Here is a 5,913-nt window from a genome sequence, read left to right as displayed (position 1 = left end):
AAAGCTTCAAGCACAGTTTTAAGGCTCGCTCATTCACCATGGGCACACGGCATTTCACTAGCACACATTTTACTAAGTTATGGTTAGATGCTCTGTCGACACTTAAATTCAATGGCCTGAGAAAAACAGTGTGGATACTGATGCTTTGTCCATGAGGCCCAAGCTTCCTACAGAACAAATAATATAAACTGTAATCAATCAGAGAAGGGAATATAATGGTCCAATAGGGAGATAAAGAATAACCTGCAACATTTTCTGAAGGTTGTGCCACTCATGGCAACAAACCAATCCTCTAAGCTATATTGAACAAAGTCAGTTAATGAGCAAAACTGACTTCACGATAGTTGTGCTGCCTAATAGAAGAGAGGGTCCCAAAGAGGACAGAATAGCTAACAAAACTAACATTATTCTTAGAGCAATGACAGACATGACAAATGAATTCAGGGTAAATTTCCTGAAATTAACTCACGCTACCTAGAGCTGTTACCTGTTTATAGGAGCTTTTCACAGTTACTTGGATTACTGAGACTGGACTCTGGATTGCGTGCCCAACATACTCTATAGATCCTCCAGGATAGTTCATATGAATAAAACATAAACGCATTTTCAGAAACATGCAATTAACATTTAAGTGGAATAGTCAGCTCATCTGGAAAACAAGATGTGCAGGAAATCTCTATGAGACAGGAGTGACAAATATGTAAACTAAATATGCTTTAGCAAAAAAAAAAAAAAATGGAGTGGGGGGAAAGGAAGGGCAGTAGAAAAGAAGGGGGGGGACAAAAGAAAAGAATTGGTTCCCTAATTAAATTGAAAATTCGAGGGATAATATCTTTTTCTCTGCACTGGTTCCATGCTCAGGCAGATTTTAACAATGACAGAATGGCAGCCAGCAGTTCCAGAAACTCTAGTTTAAAGCATGACTTCTTTCTTAACCCTTTGCACTCGCTTGCTTTTTTCTCGATTCCTTTATTCTAATGCTAACTGTGTTGAGTCACACTCGACATCCGAGTGCAAAAGGTTAAGGGCTATAATGAAAGTTCCAATGAGACCCAGGGCTTTCACCAGGTCTCATTGCCATCTCTGAGTTGCTATGGCTGGAGGGATGGAATACTATGATTGTCTAGGCCTGGAACATATTCCTCCGACTGGCTGCAAAGGGGTAGGGTTAACATAAAATCAGAACAAGTAAGGAAAACCAGGAAACGGGTACTAACAAAAGTGAGAATGGTTGTTATGCAGGCAAAACAATTTTTTCCTGTGGAAGTGTACATAGATTTCATACCTCAGCAAGAGAAGAGAGATAACATGAACACAACATCTTGGCCTCTTACAGGAAGTTCATGCTTCTGTCCTATTCCCTACAATTCTACCAACCAAACGGGACCAGCTCCTGCCTCCTCCTCATTCATCCTACTTCCATCAAGAACGGGTCATCGTCAAAGGCGGGAAACGTTATTCAGCCTCAGTCCTAATGGGTAGAGAGGTTTTGGTGCAAAGTTCAACCCTGAGTCAGAATCGGTGGGATCTGCCCCACACATTTGGCAGGTGAGACCAGTCTGGGACCAGTTTTATTTGGTAACTTCCCAAGGAGGTGATATTCCATCGGGATACGGGGCAAAAGCCACATAATGGTGAATGGTGTGCCTTAGCCTGGCCTTGCCCTCTGTGCACATATCTCTCAGGCATATTGCGTTCAGGGCAGTGTGGGTTGAAGGAAGGATTCAAGTGGCTGGTATCCTGGGTCCTGGCCCAAATACCATCCCTTTTCACGCTTTAACATGATTTATATTTGGCTTGGTTTCTGGGGTTTGTTTATGTGCAGGGAACTTGAAATTAGGAGGAAAGTGCTCCAAAAGAAAGAGCGAGGCTCATGCTTTAGGAGAGGCCGCGGATGTTTATATAAAACTGCAAGTGCAGCTGCGCCTGCTGAGTAATATCCCACATGCAGCAAGCAGGATCTGGTGTTAGTGGGGAGAGGGATTTATTTCTCCTTCCAGACAGGCTCTCCTGGGAACTCTAAATGGTAAAAGCAGTGAACTTCCATATGGGCTGGGGTAGGCCATAAGCAGTCTCTGCATATGGGATTTTTTGGCCGTGAGCCTCCTCACCTTACTTTGAACTCTGTATTTCCTTTCCCTTGCCAGCTGTAGCCTGCATCCAGGATCAAGGACGGATTTGTGGTAGGACTAAACTGGGGGGATTCTTGTAACCTGCTTGAAATATCTCCGAAGGCTCCATCCCATCACCTGTCAGTCCATTAGATAAACCTTCATCTCTAAAGTCTTACCGGGGGAAGGTCAGAGAGAGATGTGAAAAGAATACATTGTGTTAATATGCATGACTTGACCACGGAATATCTAAAGCCGACCCTGCTTCATTCTTTTCTGTTAGAGATTCATACAATGCATTCAATAATCCTTCAACTTGGTGGCAGATTTCAGACTCCTCTTTCCCATATTCAGCCATTCGGAGTAAAAGATTTCATCACCTGATATATGTTTCTTCTTCCTCTTGGACTAGGATGATGGATTGAAGCTGTGACACAGTGGGGGTGTTGTAATAAGTAATGATAAATTTCAACTGTAATTAACAAATAAAACCAAAGTAGTCCTCGTTGAAACGTTTATATGTATTGCTCACATGGCAGATCTCCAGAAGAACGTAGTCTTGTCCATCAGGCACCAAGGTCTCTTCTCTCTGATCCGTTCATCCAACAACAGGACACCATGCTTGAGATTTACTTTATAGTTTAAAAAAAAAGGGCCGCTGGAGCTCCAAGCAGGTGAGAATAAAAATGCCCATCTTCCAGCTCTCTGCTCCTTTCATGAGCTTTTCCTAATTTTACCAGTGAGTAGTCACACAGCCCCAACTTTCTCCTTAGCCAGCTGAAAACATGCCTTCCAACGAGGTGCAATGTCAATCTGAAGAAAATGTTTTCAAACCTACAGTCTCTGGCACAGGATGCAGTCCCACATCCCGTCAAGCCCTGTTTTTGTTTGTTTGTTTGTTTTAGTTTTCTGATCACTTCTCCCAACAAGCAATATCGACATTCCTGGTTCACTAAAGCATTGCTGTGAAGTCCATCGGGTTAAGAGAGAAACAAAAGCTGAAGAAGATATTGGCCTCTAGGAGGAGTTTGAGACATCATTCCACTTCCCTTCTCTTCATTCTAACATTCTTTTACCCCTCTCCTCCAGGAATTTGTCAAAATCGCGGGAAATGGTTCATTGGGCCACAGTACTGACACTGGATCTCTCCTTTTGACAAAAAGGATGAATGTTTCAGAGTTAAGTACATGCTTTCTCTGTGCTTTCTCACAGAGTTAGTCTACTCACTAGCATAGGCTAAGCTATTGTGCCAATCGGCAATCAATTTGCTTTAAGGTTCATACTATCTCCTCCCAGCTTTGCTATACATTACAGGAACTACATTTCTCAGCTCCCTTTCCCTCTGGGTTTTTGATAGGAGCAAATAGAAAACCCTAGCAGATGATTAGGGGGAGAGAAGAAAGAAGAATGGTGGATATCCTATCACCTTTGATCTTTGTTGCATCTCTTTCTAGTTCCCTCCAAATAGCCTCTATTGTTCTAGTTTCTATCAGGCAGGCCTCCCTGTGGTTCTAGCTTTCATTGTATGTCCTTAGCTTCTGGGTTAATACCATCTTCTCCCATTGTCCTTCTGTTCCAAGTGTATCAGCTTATTATTTCTAATCTCTGGGTTGCCTTACTGTCTTTGGTTTGCTGTCTATTCTCACATCACCTGAGCAACCAACTTCTTGTATTAAATGCACTCAATTTGAACAATCTGAACACCTTTCTGGCAAGTTCTTGAAGGATAAACTTACACTGCAATAATCAACAAGTCCCCAAATCTCGATAGTTAATGGGTAAAATTTTGTTTCTTGTTCACATAGTGCTAATGCAGAGCAGCCAACTTCCAAAGGGTAATTCAGGGGTGCAGGGGGCTTTCATTTTTAACTCTGGGCATTTATAGTATTTGGCTTCTACATCACTGTGGCAAGGGAAGATAATGAATAAAGAATTCAAATCTACTCTGCTTATTTGATCCAGAAGTGATACATGTCAATTCCACCTTAGCCTACTGGCCAGGACTAGTCATATGGCCCAACATGATTATAGGAAATGCTTAGAAATGACCCTTCTTGTATATTTAGGTATGTGTATGTATACATACATACAGCCCCCCCACACACACACATATACACATATTTATACATATGTACATAAACATCCACACATACACACAGAGATAAGCTAAGAAAGGTACAAGATTTGGGCAACTTGGATTGTGAATCCAAGACAGGTATGATCACCTACCTGTATCTTAAAAACACACTTTTACTCCTGGCAATGATTACTTACTTCAGCTGATATATATTTTTTTACATCTTTCTTACTCAACATCCAAAGTCTTCCACTATAAAAATGTTGTAGAATTATTTTTCAGTGTACGGAAAAATAACACCTATATTCTCATTACAACTGCTCTCTTTCCTTCTCTCAGCTCTGCTCCAGCTTGTTGAAAGTCGATGTGAAATTTGAGTAACATTAGCCTCTGGAAACGTGTCATGATTTTTCTTAGGAGAAAGCAAACAGTTCTATCCAAGTTCATGATATAATTATGGGTCCAAGTTTTTAAGAAGTTTAAAACTATGAAAACTTAATAGAAAAATAAATGTTAATAGGAAATAATAATTGCATATAGCTGAATAAACTCCAGACACACCCAAATAAAAAGTTCCCCTGAGTTCCACCCATGCTAACTTTTCATAGGTTTCATCCGACGGTGCAGAGCTTTCTCATGGAGACCTTGAAATGCAGTATTTCCCCTATATATTTATGGACCAGATCTCTTCTTTTGTTTGTTTTTCAAGCTTTATTTATTGGCAATGATCCATGGTGGATTTTAGGTCTTGTTGAATGAAAGCAGCCACATCCATGGACTACATTTAGTCTTCAAAAGCAGTGATCCCCACTTTCAACATATCTGTTCCAACTTTGTCTTCTACTATACACTTATTTGAAGTTTTTTGTTTTTGTTGTTTTTTTTTTAATTCCATACCCATTGGAACTGGTTTAGAAGAGCCCCAGATAAAGCTGTCTGCTTGAATTCTCCTGACACACTCTTCTAATTTTACCATATCTGTCTCATTATCCCATGAATTCAATCTAATAAGATGGAAGACTTGTCAGCAAGTGCAGGTATTTTTTGGCTTTCTTGGACTCATAGTGTGCGAGGCATTCTTCTCTTAGCCTCTTTGCTTCTTCACTTTCTCCCTCATCATCAGATCAAAACAAATCAATGTCATCATCATCTTTACTATCTGTAGCTCCACTTCTGTGGTGTCTTCCACATGAGCTGGGCCATACTTGCCCAAAGCTGTCTTCACTCCTGGCAGGCTGGTCTTTTCCTTTTCGGAAGATTTGATGTGATTATACCAACACAGGGCACGATACATGTCGGCAGGTGGTGGGCCAAAGGCTGCTTCAAATACTGCCACGTCTGCTTGTGATGGCACAGAGCCCTTGATGTAGCTGCTGTCCACCAGGTAGTCATTGGGCACCTGGAGGCTGGCAGGACTTTTCATGTCTGCAAAACCCATGGTGTCAGCTGATCCTGGAGCTGGATGGTAGCAAAGGAAAGAGAAGTGCAAGCAGGTGGTGCTGAGTGCTAAAGGAAAAAAAAAAAGGTTCTCTTCTACAACTTTTATTCTTCTATAACTTTTATCTTGTGTATTATTCTATTGATATTTACATATGAATAAGAGCAGCACACCAAATCTACATATGATATTGTCTGATGCAAATCAATATAACAAAGTACATTAACCTTAGTACAATGCTAGGATTACCCCCATTAAACATGCATGTATACATATATACATTATAA

The 5,913-nt window shown here is 40.9% G+C and overlaps 1 pseudogene; it reads right to left on the bottom strand.

The window, feature by feature from the left end:
* Window positions 1-4,903: 4,903 nt before the first annotated feature.
* On the bottom strand, window positions 4,904-5,626 carry LOC103288379 (elongation factor 1-beta-like; annotated as a pseudogene).
* Window positions 5,627-5,913: the final 287 nt, after the last annotated feature.

This window comes from Eptesicus fuscus, chromosome 8 (assembly GCF_027574615.1).
Source record: "Eptesicus fuscus isolate TK198812 chromosome 8, DD_ASM_mEF_20220401, whole genome shotgun sequence".
In the NCBI taxonomy this organism is placed as follows: Eukaryota; Metazoa; Chordata; class Mammalia; order Chiroptera; family Vespertilionidae; genus Eptesicus; species Eptesicus fuscus.
The sequence above is the reverse complement of the archived record's forward strand: the minus strand, read 5'-3'. Positions and strand labels throughout refer to the sequence as shown.